At 36.4% G+C, this 22638-nt stretch overlaps 1 long non-coding RNA gene across 1 annotated transcript in view; it reads left to right on the forward strand.

Moving 5' to 3' along the window:
* LOC134730424 (uncharacterized) overlaps positions 1-7798 on the forward strand; it is a 365450-nt gene extending 357652 nt beyond the window's left edge. Inside the window, exon 10 of the long non-coding RNA XR_010112184.1 lies at positions 5599-7798. This is a non-coding gene — a long non-coding RNA (uncharacterized LOC134730424). The remainder of the gene's footprint in view (positions 1-5598) is intronic.
* The last annotated feature ends 14840 nt before the right edge of the window (positions 7799-22638 follow it).

Raw genomic sequence — 22638 nt, forward strand, 5'->3', positions numbered from 1 at the left:
AAATATCCATGTATTAAATACTGAGTGACAAGAGATGAATACAACTTAGCTCTATTTTTCAATGACCGTATAGCCTAGAAGTTAAGGTAGATATTATTTAAGGCATGAATATTCTATACCTTTGCAAACTTACTTGTGTGTTTGTCACCATACTCCAACTTACAGCAAAAGCCGTAAACAGTCAATGAGTAGTTAAAGTTGTAGCAGGTATCAACTAAGTGTTGAGTTTCAGTAACAGAATCTATTCAGCCTCTAAGAATGAAAGAGAAACAGGCTATCAAAGGAACCTGGTAATAACTAACATTCAGATGCTTAATGATGGCTTAGCTGAAAATGTGGAGAACAGGATAGTGGAGGAATGATATGCTATGAATTCTGAGGATCTGAAGCAGAATTCCAGTGTTTAGGAGTGCCTAAGAGCAAACACGTACAAAATGATCCCCAAAATAAGGAAGTAAGGCCAAGAAGTAAGGCAATGACTCAGAGATGAGAAGTCAAGAGGGTTACACAGCTACTTGAGTCTGCATGCAAGGTCAAATAAGGCTAGTATTAATCTGATTCTTCTAAGTTACCAGTGTTCAGCTGCATAAGGAATCACATCTCATTCACTCCTTGTCACTTCTACACCAAGTGGGAAGCTTGGCGTATAGCGGGCACTCAATAAATATTTATTTAATAAATGAAAGAATGAATGTAATGACCCCAGCTGTGATAGTTAGAGGGACACAGGAGCAAAAAGCCAAGTCAACCATGATACTTGACTGTCTTTGTGCAGCCAGGCCTTAACGACATTAATAGCTTTCATGAGGTCAATAAACATAGTGTGGGGAATTATTCTTTAATTTCTGCAATTTACTACCAAGAATCAAGTCATTCAATTACCCTTCAATGTGGCCTCAGGCTTCTCTGTAATTCTAGAAGTATAGTTAACAAAGAGCATCCAAAGTTAATGCAAGTAATCTGGCCAGGATTCCTTCTTCAATGCAGCATTCTAAACACGGCTTACCTACATGCATAGGCTATCAAAACATCAAAAGACTGGCATTGAAAAGTATTTGATCTGCAAAGGCAAAATTCATCCTATTTTGTTATGTCAAATTCCTTACATTTCAAAATTATAGCAATTGTGAGTTTCCATATATTTACTTGGGTGTTTATTAAAGTTCTTCTATCATATAGACGATGTCATCTATATTCTAAAATCATAAGACCCACATATGCTTCCTTAGTTGTGGAAGCTATCCAAAGAAGATGAGATGACCTGTGTTGTTTTGGACTGCAGTTTGCAGTTCATCTAGGTTTTATTATCACAACCCAAGCTACTTAGTATGTAGGGTCTTGGACACAGTTAAAAGGCACTATCCGATTATTGGTAAGGCATTCTTTGATATTTTGACCAAACTTCTTTGGTAAATTGGCTATACTGATGTAACAAAATCCATTGCAGTTATGACTACTGAGGAAATGATATATTGGTGCCCACTTGCTGTGTAATACCTGTAATAAATAGGAGATAATAAAGTTTAGTTATTATCATTTTCAGTTAGAATTTATTCCTCTAATAAGCTATTTAAAGACCAAGAAATTGAATAATTTTTTTGATATTTTAAAATTGTTCCTACATTGAAAATCAACACATATTCATGTATTCATTCAACAAATTTGTGTTAAGTGTCCACTAAGTGGCAGGCACTTAGTGGCATATATAGGAATGGAAAAACAGCATATTATTGAAAATGGTATATTTTCAACAATGTTTAAGATCTGTTAAACATCATGGATGTTAAGAACATGTTGAAAAGATTTGGAAGAAAAACTATGTAAGAAAAACTCAGATTTTATCATATATTTTATAGCAGTGATATTTTATAAGGCATGTAGATAATCAAAATTTTAAAAAGATTTTCTTTATTAATGTCTTATTTCCTGACTAACTAACAGTGCCAGATACTTCTATACATTTATTCCCCATTTCCCAGTACTCTCCTAGGTTTGTTCCTCCTTATATTAAAACCTGGATGATAGCTTTTGAGAGGTTTTCCCATATCCCTACTCAAAAGTAAGTACCATAAATATTAAAATAACTATTTATGACATGGCATTTTAGTTGAGGTATAGTCATAGTATCATCTGTTGCCAGGGCTTTAATCAAGTTTTCTCTCTGCATTATCTGTCCATTAACAAATTCAGAATTCTCAGAACAGAAATCACTCCAATAACTCAAAGACAGTTTATGAGTAGGTATATTTTATGTAACATATGTATAGTGCTATCAATATAGTACAAACAAATAAAAGTCTTGAAGAAACATAGTTTAACACTTAACAGAAGCTTTCAGTGAATCCTTTTGTAAAGATAAAAATCGCTGACATTTAGTCATGTGTGTAAATATAGATTTTCTTTTATTAGGTTTGCTTTATTATGATTTGTTCTCTCAACTCACAAGTTCCCCAAACTTTTGAATCTGTATTTACTGTTATTTTTATATAACAAAGCAGCAAAATACATGTGTAAGAGCACTGAATATAAGAGTCAGAATTGTATATTTCTGTGAACTTGAGTGTGTCTTTTATTTCTCGGACCTAGTCCAAAGGAATTATATTAGATGCATGTTCAATTTCTTCCAATTCTAAAATGTGATGATATGTTGTGATGCAACAGCTACTTCCGTTATGTTAGAAGCTTTTTATCAGTACCTACAGTACAAAAATAGAATTGACTAAAAGTAATCATCTGGTGCTTTTCTTCTTGATGTGATGTAAGCTATTCTTAGAACACATTCTAGTCTCTGTCATATGCATAATTCTAAATAGAGTTTTCTGACTGTTCAGATATTCAAAGAGATTCAGTAATTTGTGCACTATGGAATTCTACCTGGGCCACAAGGTAGTGACCGATATTCTGATCTGCCCTTTTGAGGACTTTACAATGAACCTAATTAAGCTTATTTTCTCTTATATCATTAAAATGGATTGTAAGACCAAAGTTTAACTTGAAAGGTGACTATATGCTCTTTTAAACAGAAAGCAATATTTTATTTTAATTGTTGAAACATTTGTCATGTTTCCATTCCTATTGATTTTTTATATCATTACCATTGAATAATGTTTCCAAAAATTATACTATAAGTTTAAACATAAAACTTGAAGTTCATAGCTATATCAAAGATGCCATAGCACTGATCTTGATATAGAATTACAGCCATTGACAATTGTAAGGGCATTTACATGAGAGAGTTTATAAATAATTCTTAGCAGATCAATTACGTTAGAAGCTATTGCAACAAACAAACAAATAAACAACTCGACAAGGCTCAGGACAATTACCTGATTCTTACCAATGGGAGGTACAATCGTATCAGAGAACATGGTGAGCCCCTGCCTCCATTTGCAACTGAGATTGCATACTTTTCTTCCTCTCCATCTTTCCTCCCATTTAGGAGAAATAAAACCACAGAGCTTGTTGAACCTCACTGCCCTTGTTTAGTGCCTTCTTGCCTCTTTAAAATGTAAACTTACTAATCCAGAAAAGGGATTGTCTTTTCTAGCATCCCAAGTTTAGCTCAATAGCTGGCACATTGCGGGCACTCAGCCAATGTCTGTGAATGTCTTTAATCCATAAACGGGAAAACTGAGGCCCAGAGATAAGTAAAGTGGCTTGTCTGAAGCCACTCAGCTTATTTGCTGGCAGAACTGTGAGTCCTCACTCTTGTAAGTCTAATAATCTTTCCACAGAACCACACCACATAAAGCAATGCAGTTAGCCTATGTACATTCTGGTTATTTCAATTATGCTTTTGTCCTCTATCTGCTTTATAACAATATTCTGAACAGACTTGCTCCTTGAACTCCTGAAAACCAAAACTTGCACTCATCCATGAATATATCACCTTTGCCCCTACTCTATGCTCTGCTTGTTTTGCGCATTTTGGAATCTTGCCTGTGCTTTCAGAGCTAAGAAATCTCCCCATTGTAATTGCCTGAGTGTCTGCCTGATGGTCATTAGCCACATAATCCCAAAGCAGCCAGAAAGCAAAATTTCACTTATCACGTATTTTATCTTTATTGATACACAGTGTGATTATACCTCTGAAGAGTTAATGCTCCAGAAATATTAGGTATGTTCATATGAGATCCATGAGCCATTTCAGATGATAAAAAAGTACCACTTTATGGAATTCGAACCAGTCCATTAACTTTGCATTGCCTAAAACTATCAGGTTAGGATTTTTAATTGAATGGGCTTGAACTTTCTTAGTGGCTATTTCTTCCTTTCTATATTAAAATCTCACCCTTATTGCTGCTGAGTATATAAACAGGCATATACATATACAAACACTCCACTTAATTAAAACCAGAAAGCTCATTCACTTAATTAGTTAGTGTGAATAAAGCACCCTTTGGAAAAGATGCTACTAACTTTTCCCACTTTAGAAAAGCAATTTAACAAATATTAGTGACTCTCTTTGGCTCGGTGTAAATTGTGTTCAGAAATGTGCCAATATTTACATGCACACACACTTCAGATGCCTCAACAAGACATTAAACAAATTCATAGCATATATAATCAGAAACATTTTATCATTTGTAGAAAAATTAAACTAGTGAAGAACTTCTTGATTTTTCTTTTTAATTTTTCTCTACAGTTTAATAAGCAAACCTGTTGGCTGTTAAACATAAGTATTCTTCTAAAATGCTCCACATGAGCTATCTTCTGACAATGCTAACAAAAACATTATAAGAGAGTGTAACTATTGCCTCCACATATAGATGAGGGAACTGAGGCACATGTAGGTTAAATAATTTGCCAATGGTGGAGCTTGAATTTGAATCCAAGAAATCTTGATTCCAAAGTTGGTGCATTTAATCATTGGCCTGTACAACCGTGTTAGGCAAAACAAGTGTAAACTTTGTATTTTATTTGAAAACATATTTGCCTAACTATTCTCAGGTATCTATGAATACTGCAGGTATCTTTCACTGTTCAAATGTAAACCTTTCTGTGATTTAAATTCTACTGGACATTGCATAACACATCTAAAATAATTATTTAGTCTCTCATGTATTGATTTACCATGCTCCTCTGTAATAAGGGAAACTTTTCCCTAAAATGACTTAAATCATCTCTCTTATTGCTCATTACTTTGATTTTAATGACTCAAATATTATTTTTGATTTCCTCAATAGTTTAATACTACCTCAGTTTGGGAACCTCCCCTAAATTATTAGAAAATTCATGGACTAGGTATCTGAAATAGTTTACAGCTTTAGTATGAGCTAAAGCTACATAATACACTTGTTGGAACCACGTTTAGGAATTTATAAACTACTGTATCACTCAAAGCTTAAGCTGAATAGTGTTCTGATTTTCAAGCCCATCTGGAATTAGAAACTGAAATCCACAAGACATGGACGAGTAAAGTGGAAGCGACCACTTGGTACTAAAGAAGGAAGCTTGGACACACAAAAATTCACACAGATTTGTGTTATTACAATGTTTAATGATAAATATTCAAAATAAGAACACACATTATCAATAAAGAGCAAAAATGTGTTTAATTATAGTAGTCTGAAAAATTATAAATAATATGTATTACAGGGGGAGGAGCCAAGATGGCCGAATAGGAACAGCTCCGGTCTACAGCTCCCAGCGTGAGCGATGCAGAAGACGGGTGATTTCTGCATTTCCATCTGAGGTACCAGGTGCATCTCACTAGGGAGTGCCAGACAGTGGGCGCAGGCCAGTGGGTGCGCGCACCGTGCGCAAGCCGAAGCAGGGTGACACATTGCCTCACCTGGGAAGCGCAAGGGGCCAGGGAGTTCCCTTTCCGAGTCAAAGAAAGGGGTGACGGACGCACCTGGAAAATCGGGTCACTCCCACCCGAATATTGCACTTTTCAGATCGGCTTAAAAAATGGCGCACCACGAGACTATATCCCACACCTGGCTCGGAGGGTCCTACGCCCACGGAGTCTCGCTGATTGCTAGCACAGCAGTCTGAGATCAAACTGCAAGGCGGCAGCGAGGCTGGGGGAGGGGCGCCCGCCATTGCTCAGGCTTGCTTAGGTAAACAAAGCAGCCTGGAAGCTCGAACTGGGTGGAGCCCACCACAGCTCAAGGAGGCCTGCCTGCCACTGTAGGCCCCACCTCTGGGGGCAGGTCACAGACAAACAAAAAGACAGCAGTAACCTCTGCAGACTTAAATGTCCCTGTCTGACAGCTTTGAAGAGAGCAGTGGTTCTCCCAGCACGCAGCTGGAGATCTGAGAACCGGCAGACTGCCTCCTCAAGTGGGTCCCTGACCCCTGACCCCCGAGCAGCCTAACTGGGAGGCACCCCCCAGCAGGGGCACACTGACACCTCACACGGCAGGGTATTCCAACAGACCTGCAGCTGAGGGTCCTCTCTGTTAGAAGGAAAACTAACAAACAGAAAGGACATCCACACCAAAAACCCATCTGTACATCACCATCATCAAAGACCAAAAGTAGATAAAACCACAAAGATGGGGAAAAAACAGAACAGAAAAAAATGGAAACTCTAAAACGCAGAGGGCCTCTCCTCCTCCAAAGGAATGCAGTTCCTCACCAGCAACGGAACAAAGCTGGATGGAGAATGACTTTCACGAGCTGAGAGAAGAAGGCTTCAGATGATCAAATTACTCTGAGCTACGGGAGGACATTCAAACCAAAGGCAAAGAAGTTGAAAACTTTGAAAAAAATTTAGAAGAATGTATAACTAGAATAACCAATACAGAGAAGTGCTTAAAGGAGCTGATGGAGCTGAAAACCAAGGCTCGAGAACTACGTGAAGAATGCAGAAGCCTCAGGAGCCGATGCGATCAACTGGAAGAAAGGGTATCAGCGATGGAAGATGAAATGAATGAAATGAAGCGAGAAGGGAAGTTTAGAGAAAAAAGAATAAAAAGAAATGAGCAAAGCCTCCAAGAAATATGCGACTATGTGAAAAGACCAAATCTACGTCTGATTGGTGTACCTGAAAGTGATGGGGAGAATGGAACCAAGTTGGAAAACACTCTGCAGGATATTATCCAGGAGAACTTCCCCAATCTAGCAAGGCAGGCCAATGTTCAGATTCAGGAAATACAGAGAACGCCACAAAGATACTCCTCGAGAAGAGCAACTCCAAGACACATAATTGTCAGATTCACCAAAGTTGAAAGGAAGGAAAAAATGTTAAGGGCAGCCAGAGGGAAAGGTCGGGTTACCCTCAAAGGGAAGCCCATCAGACTAACAGCAGATCTCTCGGCAGAAACCCTACAAGCCAGAAGAGAGTGGGGGCCAATATTCAACATTCTTAAAGAAAAGAATTTTCAACCCAGAATTTCATATCCAGCCAAACTAAGCTTCATAAGTGAAGGAGAAATAAAATACTTTACAGAGAAGCAAATGCTGAGAGATTTTGTTACCACCAGGCCTGCCCTAAAAGAGCTCCTGAAGGAAGCGCTAAACATGGAAAGGAACAACCGGTACCAGCCGCTGCAAAATCATGCCAAAATGTAAAGACCATCGAGACTAGGAAGAAACTGGATCAACTAACGAGCAAAATCACCAGCTAACATCATAATGACAGGATCAAATTCACACATAACAATATTAACTTTAAATGTAAATGGACTAAATTCTCCAATTAAAAGACACAGACTGGCCAATTGGATAAAGAGTCAAGATCCATCAGTGTGCTGTATTCAGGAAACCCATCTCACGTGCAGAGACACACATAGGCTCAAAATAAAAGGATGGAGGAAGATCTACCAAGCAAATGGAAAACAAAAAAAGGCAGGGGTTGCAATCCTAGTCTCTGTCAAAACAGACTTTAAACCAACAAAGATCAAAAGAGACAAAGAAGGCCATTACATAATGGTAAAGGGATCAATTCAACAAGAAGAGCTAACTATCCTAAATATATATGCACCCAATACAGGAGCACCCAGATTCATAAAGCAAGTCCTGAGTGACCTACAAAGAGACTTAGACTCCCACACATTAATAATGGGAGACTTTAATACCCCACTGTCAACATTAGACAGATCAACGAGGCAGAAAGTCAACAAGGATACCCAGGAATTGAACTCAGCTCTGCACCAAGCGGACCTAATAGACATCTACAGAACTCTCCACCCCAAATCAACAGAATATACATTTTTTTCAGCACCACACCACACCTATTCCAAAATTGATCACATACTTGGAAGTAAAGCTCTCCTCAGCAAATGTAAAACAACAGAAATTATAACAAACTATCTCTCAGACGACAGTGCAATCAAACTAGAACTCAGGATTAAGAATCCCACTCAAAGCCGCTCAACTACATGGAAACTGAACAACCTGCTCCTGAATGACTACTGGGTACATAACGAAATGAAGGCAGAAATAAAGATGTTCTTTGAAACCAACGAGAACAAAGACACAACATACCAGAATCTCTGGGACGCATTCAAAGCAGTGTGTAGAGGGAAATTTATAGCACTATATGCCCACAAGAGAAAGCAGGAAAGATCCAAAATTGACACCCTAACATCACAATTAAAAGAACTAGAAAAGCAAGAGAAAACACATTCAAAAGCTAGCAGAAGGCAAGAAATAACTAAAATCAGGGCAGAACTGAAGGAAATAGAGACACAGAAAACCCTTCAAAAAATCAATGAATCCAGGAGCTGGTTTTTTGAAAGGATCAACAAAATTGATAGACTGCTAGCAAGACTAATAAAGAAAAAAAGAGAGAAGAATCAAATAGATGCAATAAAAAATGATAAAGGGGATATCACCACCGATCCCACAGAAATACAAACTACCATCAGAGAATACTACAAACACCTCTGCGCAAATAAATTAGAAAATCTAGAAGAAATGGATAAATTCCTCGACACATACACTCTCCTAAGACTAAACCAGGAAGAAGTTGAATCTCTGAATAGACCAATAACAGGAGCTGAAATTGTGGCAATAATCAATAGTTTACCAACCAAAAAGAGTCCAGGACCAGATGGATTCACAGCCGAATTCTACCAGAGGTACAAGGAGGAACTGGTACCATTCCTTCTGAAACTATGCCAATCAATAGAAAAAGAGGGAATCCTCCCTAACTCATTTTATGAGGCCAGCATCATTCTGATACCAAAGCCGGGCAGAGACACAACCAAAAAAGAGAATTTTAGACCAATATCCTTGATGAACATTGATGCAAAAATCCTCAATAAAATACTGGCAAACCGAATCCAGCAGCACATCAAAAAGCTTATCCACCATGATCAAGTGGGCTTCATCCCTGGGATGCAAGGCTGGTTCAATATACACAAATCAATAAATGTAATCCAGCATATAAACAGAGCCAAAGACAAAAACCACATGATTATCTCAATAGATGCAGAAAAAGCCTTTGACAAAATTCAACAACCTTCATGCTAAAATCTCTCAATAAATTAGGTATTGATGGGACGTATCTCAAAATAATAAGAGCTATCTATGACAAATGCACAGCCAATATCACACTGAATGGGCAAAAACTGGAAGCATTCCCTTTGAAAACTGAGGCACAAGACAGGGATGCCCTCTCTCACCACTCCTATTCAACATAGTGTTGGAAGTTCTGGCCAGGGCAATTAGGCAGGAGAAGGAAATAAAGGGTATTCAATTAGGAAAAGAGGAAGTCAAATTGTCCCTGTTTGCAGACGACATGATTGTTTATCTAGAAAACCCCATTGTCTCAGCCCAAAATCTCCTTAAGCTGATAAGCAACTTCAGCAAAGTCTCAGGATACAAAATCAATGTACAAAAATCACAAGCATTCTTATAAACCAACAGCAGACAAACAGAGAGCCAAATCATGAGTGAACTCCCATTCACAATTGCTTCAAAGAGAATAAAATACCTAGGAATCCAACTTACAAGGGATGTGAAGGACCTCTTCAAGGAGAACTACAAACCACTGCTCAAGGAAATAAAAGAGGATACAAACAAATGGAAGAACATTCCATGCTCATGGGTAGGAAGAATCAATATCGTGAAAATGGCCATACTGCCCAAGGTAATTTACAGAGTCAATGCCATCCCCATCAAGCTAACAATGACTTTCTTCACAGAATTGGAAAAAACTACTTTAAAGTTCATATGGAACCAAAAAAGAGCCCGCATTGCCAAGTCAATCCTAAGCCAAAAGAACAAAGCTGGAGGAATCACACTACCTGACTTCAAACTATACTACAAGGCTACAGTAACCAAAGTAGCATGGTACTGGTACCAAAACAGAGATATAGATCAATGGAACAGAACAGAGCCCTCAGAAATAATGCCACATATCTACAACTATCTGATCTTTGACAAACCTGACAAAAACAAGCAATGGGAAAAGGATTCCCTATTTAATAAATGGTGCTGGGAAAACTGGCTAGCCATATGTAGAAAGCTGAAACTGTATCCCTTCCTTACACCTTATACAAAAATCAATTCAAGATGGATTAAAGATTTAAACGCTAGACCTAAAACCATAAAAACCCTAGAAGAAAACCTAGGCATTACCATTCAGGACATAGGCATGGGCAAGGACTTCATGTCTAAAACACCAAAAGCAATGGCAACAAAAGCCAAAATTGACAAATGGGATCTAATTAAACTAAAGAGCTTCTGCACAGCAAAAGAAACTACCATCAGAGTGAACAGGCAACCTACAGAATGGGAGAAAATTTTCTCAACCTACTCATCTGACAAAGGGCTAATATCCAGAATCTACAATGAACTCATACAAATTTACAAGAAAAAAACAAACAACCCCATCAAAAAGTGGGTGAAGGACATGAACAGACACTTCTCAAAAGAAGACATTTATGCAGCCAAAAAACACATGGAAAAATGCTCATCATCACTGGCCATCAGAGAAATGCAAATCAAAACCACTATGAGATACCATCTCACACCAGTTAGAATGGCAATTATTAAAAAGTCAGGAAACAACAGGTGCTGGAGAGGATGCGGAGAAATAGGAACACTTTTACACTGTTGGTGGGACTGTAAACTGGTTCAACCATTGTGGAAGTCAGTGTGGAGATTCCTCAGGGATCTAGAACTAGAAATACCATTTGACCCAGCCATCCCATTACTGGGTATATACCCAAAGGATTATAAATCATGCTGCTATAAAGACACGTGCACACGTATGTTTATTGCGGCATTATTCACAATAGCAAAGACTTGGAACCAACCCAAATGTCCAACAATGATAGACTGGATTAAGAAAATGTGGCACATATACACCATGGAATACTATGCAGCCATAAAAAATGATGAGTTCATGTCCTTTGTAGGGACATGGATGAAATTGGAAATCATCATTCTCAGTAAACTATCGCAAGAACAAAAAACCAAACACCGCATATTCTCACTCATAGGTGGGAATTGAACATTGAGATCACATGGACACAGGAAGGGGAATATCATACTCTGGGGACTGTTGTGGGGTGGGGGGAGGGGGGAGGGATAGCATTGGGAGATATACCTAATGCTAGATGATGAGTTAGTGGGTGTAGCGCACCAGCATGGCACATGTATACATATGTAATTAACCTGCACAAGGTGCACATGTACCCTAAAACTTAAAGTATAATAAAAAATAATAATAATAATATGTATTACAAAAATGATGATTAAAAAACAAGAAATAAAAATTGTTGGCAAGGGTGTGGAGAAGAGACAACCCTTGCACACTGTTGGTGGAATGTAAATTGGTACAACCATTATAGAAAGCAGTATGGAGGTCCATCAGAATAGAGCTATCATACAATCCAGCAATTCCACTTCTTGGTAAAGATCAAAAGGAAATGCATCACTCCTACTTATAAGCTGGTTGTTTGGAACTCTTTTTTTGTTCAGTTATTAAATGGCATGTTCTGTTTTGCTCATTTGTCTGACCAGTTTTAATTACTCTGTTAATTTCTGAATCTCCTCTGGAATTTTGTCAAAAATGCTAGGAGTAAAGTGAAAAAAACCTATAGCCAAATTCTAATGAATAAGAATTAAGTATCTACCATGATAAAACCTTTCTAGGCATTGTTGGGGATTTAGAAATTGTGATAAAATAGGTATTATACATACATTAAAGCAGTGCAAGCAACGAGGAAAGGCATCATCTTCCTCTATAATTAATTAATTTCTATTGGATATGGATCTGATTCTATTATTACCAAAGACAGAATTAAAGTAAGCATTCAATCTTTGGAAATAGGCTAGTCATTATATTAATTTTCAGCATGCTATTAAAATATACACACATGATTAAATATTTCAAGTCAATTTAACTTCTAATAAGAGAAATGTTATAAAAGTAGAATAATGCTTCCCAAATGTCTGGGTAATACAAATATACTCAGAATGATGAAAAAACAAAAAGCAAAGAAATGATAAAAGGCAAGATGAAGAGTAAAGGGAATCAAATAAGATAATTTAATGAAAAAATCTAGGAAAGGAGAAGTACAAGAGAATACAATAAGTCAAAGATAATGAGAATGGAGAAGAGAAATTAGCTGTAGAAAAAGGTAAATTCTGAGATATGAATTTAGACTATTTACAGTTCCATTTTGGGTGGATTTAAACAAATGGCAAATGTCCACTAAGTAACCTTGAGTATTATGATATTTCAGATATAATAAGGTCAGGAAAATAGTGAGCCTGTCTGAATTTGTGTCTGTCTTAAAAATTTATGTTAATGTACAAACATCACAGGCATATATTAATGAGGTTTTCTCCTACACATTTTAAGTGTTCATAACTCTCTTGTTACCTTGAGCTACCTATGTGTTTGAGGAGGATTTAAATTTTTTAAACTGTCATGTAAATAATAGTAAAAATAAATAATAGCAATAAGTAAATACCAAACAAGATATTTTAAATATATTAAAATCACTCTATGCTAATGCAGTACCTTTAATGCTTTGCATTAATGGATACCATAGATTAGCTCATTTAGTATCTATTTCAACTTCTTTCTATTGTACTTTCTTGAAGTACAGATTCTGATAAAGATTATATTTTTATATTTTCTTATAACTGGGATTCAAGATTTTATTTAGCTCCCATCCATTATATGTTCTCATGCATTCTCTGAATTTGGAATTGTACAAAGTGGAAAAAGTCAAGGTGTGATGCATCCATTCTATTGAAGCATGTCACCAGCAATATGACTCTACAGTTAATGACCACTTGATTTAGAGGATTTCCTTAGTAATAGCAGCAGTTTCCTGAATGTGGCATCATTCTGAAGTAAGCAACTTCACTATTTTGAACCATGGAACTGCATCTTGCAGTGTGATTCTGGAGATTAAGAGTTGTTCCTGGAATTTTGGCCTGAAGCAAGTTCTATTGACGATATTTTCAGCCATTAAATATCTGGCAATGAATCATTTTCTTTGTAGGTTTGGAAAAGTTGTCTGTGTTCTCTATAACAAACATCTAACTGATAAACTATATGAAAAAGAAAGGATTAATACATATCCTCTGACAACCAAAGTAGGATTTCCAAGTTCATAGCTAAAAAATGGGCTTGAAAGACAGGTCTTCCAAAGACAGAAAATAATATTCTAATTGATTTAGCACTGAAATTTAACAAGAAGCATACTAGACCACTTCTAAACAGGATGCTGAAGAAGGGAAGGATCCAGTATCCAGATAGGATGTTGAAGAAGGGAGGAGTCCAATGCCTATTTCCACCATTATGATTGATGGCACAAAAAAGGTGATTCAGGTAAGAAAGACAGAAGTTAAAACATATGTGTTTTGATATTCTTTCTCCATGTTTGGTCCCAGAATGGAGAGGTGTATAACATCATGAAATGTCAAGGCAAGGTGTTGCAACACTTCACATTTAAAATATTTGAAGGAGATTCCCTTGAAACTTGCCCTATAACAGAATCTTGAGAGTGGCCATGTCAAATGGAGTTTCTAGGAAAAACTGATTAAGCTAGAAGGCAGGCAGGAATGCTGCTTTCCTGAGCACCTCCTGAGTCCTGCATGGTATGATTGAGACTCAAATGCTCCTTTATGTCATACAGTTGAACTATGTAAAGGAGCTGAGCAGATAGTTAGAATGCCTACTGTTTGGACCACCACAGCAACGCAAGAGATGGTACTGGAGCAGAAGCTTTGGTATAGACTGGCTGACCTGTGAGCCAGGTAAAAACAAAAAAAAACAGTGAATGCTGAGAGGAATTTCACATCCAATAAAATCCAAAGTGAAACCAACCAGCCTACAGGCATGTATCCTAGCCAAATAAACAAATTAAAAATCCAAGGTTAGGTCATGAGCACAATCCATTCAGCATCAGATACCAGTATGATGATCAGGGATGGTAAGTTCAGATCTCAGTTACCAATCCAGGGAGAAGCCCAAACTAGTTATTCCATTAGAGAAACCCTGATGATCTGGAGAACACAAGGTGGATTTAAGGAGTATATTTCCCTCCTGCCCCACGAGGTCATGAAAACTATACACCATCCCCATATCTCCAGGCACTACTGGAGAGTGGCAGAGAACTTGAAAATACTCAGCATTTCATGTAAAGAGAATGAGAAGTTTCTCTAAGGGATGACTGAAATATTTAACCAGATTGAACTATAAATTCATTTTTGATTTTTGTTACTTTTTCTTGCTTCCCAGTGGGGTAGGCTACTTGAGGAAAATGTCATTTATAGAAAAAATTAAAAAACTGTTTTCTTTTACTATTAATTTGTAGCATAGGTTTATAACTATGTTCTATTTCGATACCAAAAATTTACTGACATATGACTAAATAAGATTGATTTTACTAGTGTAATGACTACAAGTGAAACACTAGAATTATAAAGAAGCTTGAATTCTAAATTACAGGATCTTTTCAAGAAGCATGAATTGAGTGTAGGCATAGTTACACTTTTATAGGTTCCTGTTTATGCCAACAAACAAAAAAAAAGCTAGATAAAATGTAAACAACTTATCAAATTTTATTACCAGTGTTTTTGTGCACTTTTTTCTTTTCTTTTTAAAATTAATTTTAATTTTTAACCATAAATTTTACCATAATTGACTATTGTTATTGGTATCTATTGGTAATAGATTATATCATAAATTGAATATTGTTATTGGTATAGAGTTTCATGAATATTAACATGTATAGAATTAAACATCACCAAAATTACAATTCAGAGAAGATTCATCACCTTTAAAAAAAATTCCTTGTTTTATTCCTTTATACTCCCTGCCAACCCCCACACATCCATGCACCTAACCCACATCAACCACTGATATGTTCACTAACAGTGTACTTCTGTCTTTTAGAGAATGTATTATAAATGGAATCTCACAGCGTGTAATGATTTGAGTTCTTTAACTCAGCATAATGCATTCAAGATACATCCAAGTTGTTAGATGTATCAAAAGTTGACTTTTTTAAAAAATTGCTTAAATGAACTACATTATAGGAATACAGATGCTGTAAACATTCTTGTTACAGATTTTTGTGTGAACATAATTTTTTTTCTAATTACATAAGAGTAATAGTCTTTGGTCATATGATGAAAGTATGTATAATTTTATAAGAAACTTCCAAACTGTTTTTCAGAGTGGCTCTATTAATTTGCATTTTCACCAAAAATGTGTGCAAGTTACAGATGCTCCACCAACTTGTTAGTGCTTGACATTATCAGCATTTTGATTTTAACTACTCTGAAGGGTATGTAGTAGTAATTCATTCAGGTTTTAATTTACATTTTCTTAATGGCTAATTATGATGAACATTTTTCTATATGCTTATTTGCCATTTTTATATCCTCCTTGGTGAAATGCCTGTTCAAACATTTTGCCCACTTTTAATTGGATCACAGGCTTTTTCATTTTTAACTTAGTTCTTTATATACATCTACGTGTGTGTGTGTATACATTTATGTGTATATATATATGTGTGTGTGTGTGTGTATATCTTTGTATTCCTTATACATTTTGTTATTTATATGTTCCTTTACCAGATTTGTGATTTGTATTCTCTAACCCATTTTTTGTAAAAGGAAAAATTATCAACTTTGATGAATCTAATTGATCTTTTTTTCTTTTTACTCTTCTTCTAAGAATGCTTTGCCTAACCCTGGTCACTAAATTTTTTTTCTAAATATTTTATATCTTTATATCTTGGATGTATATCTATGTTTATTTTGTATATTTTTGTATAAAGCATGAAGATTAGGTTGAGGGTTTTTTCTTGCTTATTTGTTTTTTTTTTTTGGTGCATGTATATCCAACTGTTCCAGAAACAGTTGTTGAAAAATCTAATATTTCTCCATTTGCAGTTTTCTTGACAATCAATTGGCCATAATTGCATTGATCTATATCTGGTTTCTCTCTGCTACTTCATTGATCTGTAATTCTGTCTAATCGCTGATACCACATTCTGTTGATGGCTGTAGCTTTATAGCAAGTCTTAATGTGAGATTTGCTATAAAGGATAAAGTAATTCTTACAAGGATAGAGTCTTCCTATCTTATATTTCATTGAAATTGTTTTAGCTATCCTAATTCATTTGCTCTCCTTATACAGCTTAGAATTATATAAAATTTAGAAAGAAAATTTTAGATTTACTATAATTTTATTGAAATTCCAGTAAATCCAGAATCAATCTGGATGAAACTGAGATCTTTACTTTGTGGAGTCCACAAATCTCTGGGCATTTTTTGTCTACCCAATTATTTGGACTCTTTTCTTTCATTAATATTTTGTATTTTTCCATATACCTGTGCATGTTTTGTTAGATTTATATCTAAGCATTTATGAGCTATTATATTCTTTTTTAAAACACTTTATTTTCCAATTATCCATTTCCACTATTAAAAAACTATGGTTGAATTTTGCATAGATCCTGTGACCTTGTAAAACTCACTTATTAGTTTTAGGGGTTTTTTGAATATTCCTTGGCATTTTCTTTTCTTTCTTTTTATAACAGTTTTATTGAGGAGTAAGTGATATGCAAAGAACTTTACATATATAATGTGTACAGTTTGATTAATTTGAACATATTCAAACAACCTTGATAGCATCACCACAATCAAGGTAATAGACACATCCAACACCTCTCAAAGTTTTCTTCTGTACTTTTGTTTTGTTTTTGTTTCGAATGGGTGCAGCACACCAACATGGCACATGTACACACATGTAACTAACCTGCAAGTTGTGCACATGTACCCTAAAACTTAAAGTATAATAAAAAAAAGAACACTTAACATGTAACCCCTTTCAACAAATTTTGAGGTGTACAGTACTGTATTGTTAATCACAGGCACTGTCTATATTTCTAGAACTTATCTAACATCACTGAAATGTTATACCCATTGAACAATTCTCCATTTTTCTTACCCTGTAGACCCTGAAAATCATTACTGTCTTTTTTCCTCCTATGAATTGACTAGTATAGATACCTCCAATAAGTGGAATTTTACAATATTTGTCCTTCTGTGAATGGCTTATTTCACTTAGTGTAATATCCTCCACGTTCATCCATAATGTCAAATGGCAGAATTTCTTTTTTATAAGGATGGAAAATATTCCTTTGTTTGTGTATGCCACATTTTTAATCATTAATCTCTTAATGGACACGAGATTTTTTCATATTTTGGCTATTGTAAATAATGCTGCAATCAACATGGGCATGCAGATATCTCCTTGAGATTCTGATTTCAATATTTTTGGATATATAATCCAGAAAAGGAATTTCAAGCCAATAATAATAATAAAATAACCCGATTAAAAAGTGGGCAAAGGATTTGTACAGATATTCTTTGCAGAAGACACACTAATAGCCAACAGATAGATGAAAACATGCTCAATATCATTAATTATCAGGAACATGTGAATAAAAACTACAATACGGTATCACCTCACACCTATTACAACGACTATTATTTTAAAAAAATAACAAGTGTTTCCAATGATGTGGTAAAATTGAAAGCCTCATATACTGTTGTTGGGAATGTAAAATGAAGCAACTACTGTATTAGTCCATCCTCCCATTGCTATAATGATACCACCTGAGACCCGTAATTTGTAAACAAAAGAGGTTTAATTGACTCACTGTTCCACATGGCTAGAGAGGCCTCAGGAAATGCAATCATGCTGGAAGCAGAAGGAAAAGCAAGTACTGTTATCACAAAGCTGTAGGAGGGAGAGAGAGCGAGCAACGGGAAGTGCCACACTTTAAAACCATCTGATCTTGTGAGAACTCACTATCACCAGACCAGCATGGGGGAAACCGTCCTCATAATCCAGTCACCTCCCACCAGGTCCCTCCCTCAATACATGAAGAATACAATTCCAGATGAGATTTGAGTGGAGACACAGAGCCAAACCATATCATTCCACTTCTGGCCTTTCCCAAATTTCAGGTCCTTTTCACATTTTAAAACCAATCATGCCTTCCTAACAGTCCCCCAAAGTCTTAACTCATTTCAGCATTAACCCAAAAGTCCAAGTCCAAAGTCTCATCTGAGACATGGCAACTCCCTTTCACCTATGAGCCTGTATAATCAAAAGCAAGTTAATTATTTCCAAGACACAATATGGATACAGGCAGTGGGTAAATGTTCCCATTCTAAATTGAAGAAATTGACCAAAACAAAGGGCCACGGGCCACAAAAGTTCAAAACCCAGCCGATCAGTCATTAAATCTTAAAGCTGCAAAATCTTTGTTGACACCATGTCTCACATCCAGATCATGCTGATGCCAGGGGCGGGCTCCCACAGCCTTTAGTAGCTCTGCCACTGTGGCTCTGAAGAGTTCAGCCCTTGAAGTTATTTTCACCGATTGGCCTTGAGTGCTTGCAGCTTTTCCAGGTGAATGGTGCAGCCTGTCAGTAGATCTACCATTCTGGGGTCTGAAGGATGGTGGCCCTCTTCTCACAGCTTTACTAGACGATGCCCCAGTGGGGACTCTGTATGGGGGTTCCAACCCCACATTTCCCCTCCGCATTTCTCTAGTAGAGGTTCTCCATGAGGGCTCTGCCCCTGCAGCAGACTTCTTCCTGAACATCCAGATGTTTCCCTACATCCTCTGAAATCTAGATGAAGGTTCCCAAAGTTCAACTCTTGTCTTCTGTGCACCCCCTCAGTACCAACACCATGTGGAAGCTGCCAAGGCTTGGATTTTGTACTGTCTAATGCAACGGCTTGAGATGTATATACCTTGGCCCCTTTTAGCCATGGCTGGAGCTGAAGCAGCTGGGATGCAGGGCATCAAGTACAGAGGCTGCATAGAGAAGTAGGTCCCTGGGCCCCACCCAGGAAACCATTTTTCCCTCCTAGGTCTCAGGGCCTGTGATGGGAGGAGCTGCCATGAAGATCTCTGAAATGCACTGGAGACATTTTTCCCATTGTCTTGGCAATTAATATTCGGTTCCTCATTACTTACACAAATTTCTGCAGCCGGCATGAATTTCTCCCCAGAAAATCAGTTTTCCTTTTCTACTACATAGTCAAGTTACACATTTTTCAAACTTTTATACTATGCTTACCTTTTAAACATAAGTTCCAATTTCAAATCATCTCTTTGTGGACACATATAACTGTACATTTTCAGGAAAATCCAGGAAGCCTCTTGAATGTTTTGCAGCTTAGAAATTTATTCTGCCAGATACCCTAAATCATCTCTCTCAAGTTCAAAGTTCCACAGACCTCTAGGGCAAGAGAAAAATGCCACCAGTCTCTTTGCTAAAGCATAGCAAGAGTAACCTTTGCTCCAGTTCCCAATAGGTTCTGCATCTCCATCTGAGATCACCTCAGCCTGGACTTCATTGTCCATATCACTATCAGCATGTTGGTCAAAATCATTCCGCAAGTCTCCAGGAAGTTCCAGACTTTCCCACATCTTTCTGTCTTCTTCTGAACCCTCCAAATTGTTTCAACCTCTGCCTATTACCCAGTTCCAAAGTCGCTTCCAGATTTTTAGGTTATCTTTATAGCAGTGCCCCATCCTCAGTATCAATTCTCTGTATTAGTCTGTTTTCACACTGCTGTAAAGATACTACCTGAGACTGGTTAATTTATTTTTAAAAAAGAGGTTTAATTGACTCACAGTTCCACATGGCTGGAGATGCCTCAGGAAACTTACCATCAGGAAGGAAAGAAAAAGAAAAGCAAGTATCTGCTTCACAATGTGGCAGGAGAGAGAGAGAGAGAGACAATGAGCAAGAAGAAGTGTCACATTTTAAAACCGTCAGCTCTCACGAGAACTCACTCACAACCTACCAGACCAGCATGGGGAAACTGCTCACCTCCCACCAGGTTTCTTCCTTGACACATGGGGATTAAAATTCAAGATGAGATTTGGGTGGGGAACACAGAGACAAACCATATCAACTATGAAAAGTAGAATGAAAGTTCTTCAAAAATTAAAAATAGAACTATCATACACCTTAAATCTTATATAAAGTCAGCACAAAAGTCCCTCTAATTGAGAATATTTTGCTTTATTAAGATAAAAGTAACTTTTCTCCTAATTTACCTGTGCTTATTTGGAAGTTGGTGTGTTTCCCAAAGTGAAACAGTTGTGTAAACACTGAAAACTAAATAGGAAAGCAAATTACCATTAATAAGCAGCCTGAATATTGATAACTATCCACAGATATGAGGAAAATACAAGCTAAAATCTGTACTCTTCTAAATATTAGACACTTGGTAGGTAATAAGCCTACTTTTTCAAATATTTGCATGCTTAATAACCATAACAAATAGATATTTGGAAGTAAAGCATGCTCTTTGTGTTATATGAAGGGGAGAGAAAAATGACAGAATATTGACCTACTATATTACAGTCATGTAAAAAAAAATCACTGAGCTCCCGAGCTCCCCCTTTTCTCCCTTTTAAATTGGAGATGAAACAGTTGATCTTTTTGCTCATCTCACATATTTATTCATTAAAAATGTGATGAAATTGGATAACATCAGAAAGTCATCTTGCAACCTTCAAGCCTTCATATATAAAGTATTATTCCTTTTAAATATTTGTTGTAATTTAGCCCAAATAGTAATTTTTAAATATAAAAGAGTAAATTTGATTATGTACAACTCAGCTACATAAAGCATTTTATTTTCCTTCAAATTTGATTACTGCTCTAATATTCACCAAAGATATAGACAAAGTACTTTGTATTTAATTATTTAATTTTTCTATTTACATTAAAAGGTAACAAAAACTAATTCCATTTGACCTCCCCCTGCTCAATCTCCTTAATGATAAAATATTCTCTCAAATTACAAGTGACATGAGTATTTGTATAGTAACTAATCTCAGTAGTTTAATCCTAGATCTTATTAAATTTAATCTTCCTGAGTATTTGGCACAGGGAATCAAACCTTCTTTTTAAAGTGTCCCCATTCAGGTCTCAATGTACTAATCGGGTTTATCTTTCTATTGCAAACTGACTCAAACTAGCCGAAAAGGAAGGAAGAAAGGAAGGAAGGGAGGAAGGCAGGAAGGGAGGCGGGAGGGATGGAAGGAAGGAAGGAAGGAAGGAAGGAAGGAAGGAAGGAAGGAAAGGAAATTTATATGATATTACCAGAGGATGCTTGCAAAAACAAGAGATGTCAACCTAACTACATCAGGCTTTCTCCACAATTCTTTGATTTTCTTGCCACATTTTTGGTTTCCTGCTTCAGGTCATCTTTCTTTGCACTCCATCTCCCCATATTTGATCAAACTTTATGTTCTTATACCCTCTCTTAACTGTATTCTATCTCCCTAGATCATCCCGTTCATTCTCTTTGATTGAGCTTTCATGTTGACGTTTTGACTCAAACTTTATTACTTGTCTCGATACTCCTGGTTTGATGCTTGTATTTCTACATTTTTTTTCTGTAATTGTTTACCTTTCTCACATCCCACATCTTGATTATTGAGTATATTTATGCACATACTTGAGTTAGAAACCCCAATTATCAAAAATAATTCATCTTTCATGATATTATATTTTAAATCTGTCATTAATTCCTTTTAACTATATTCTTTTAGCATCTCAAGAATCCATTCCCCTTTCTCCATTTGCACAAAAATTTCCATAGCAATATCCCTGAATATGAGTTGCTTGCCTTATCATCATGGCTTTGTTAAAGTTCCCTCTGTCTTTCTGCTTCCTCATCCCAAACCATATTGCTATGATGTTCTTCCTAAATTACTGATTTCATTATGCTATTCCCATATTTATAAACCTCTGTAAGATATAGTAAAATCCCTTTGTATAGCAACAAAACCTGACACATTGGAATATACTTAAATACATTGATGATATTTGAGCTTTGGTTGAGGTTGTTTACATAACTTATGGGCTTTATAATGGCCTTCAATACATCAAACATTATACCACTGTCTTACTAGTAGAGTGGGACCTAGTTTTGAATCAAAATTTGGGTAAAGGAATTAGGCAAGGAATCTCGATGCTTAGATTCAGCAATTCATAGATTGGCTAAAAAAAGAACATAAAAAGTATACATATAATTTATATATATACATATATTTGAGAAGTTATGCATGAATAATGGGACACTTTGTAAAATGCAAGAATAGTAAATGGCGTCTGCCATGTAAGAGAATGCACTTTAAAGGAAAGGAGATCTTTAGGCTG

This window comes from Pan paniscus, chromosome 4, assembly GCF_029289425.2.
Source record: "Pan paniscus chromosome 4, NHGRI_mPanPan1-v2.0_pri, whole genome shotgun sequence".
Classification (NCBI taxonomy): domain Eukaryota; kingdom Metazoa; phylum Chordata; class Mammalia; order Primates; family Hominidae; genus Pan; species Pan paniscus.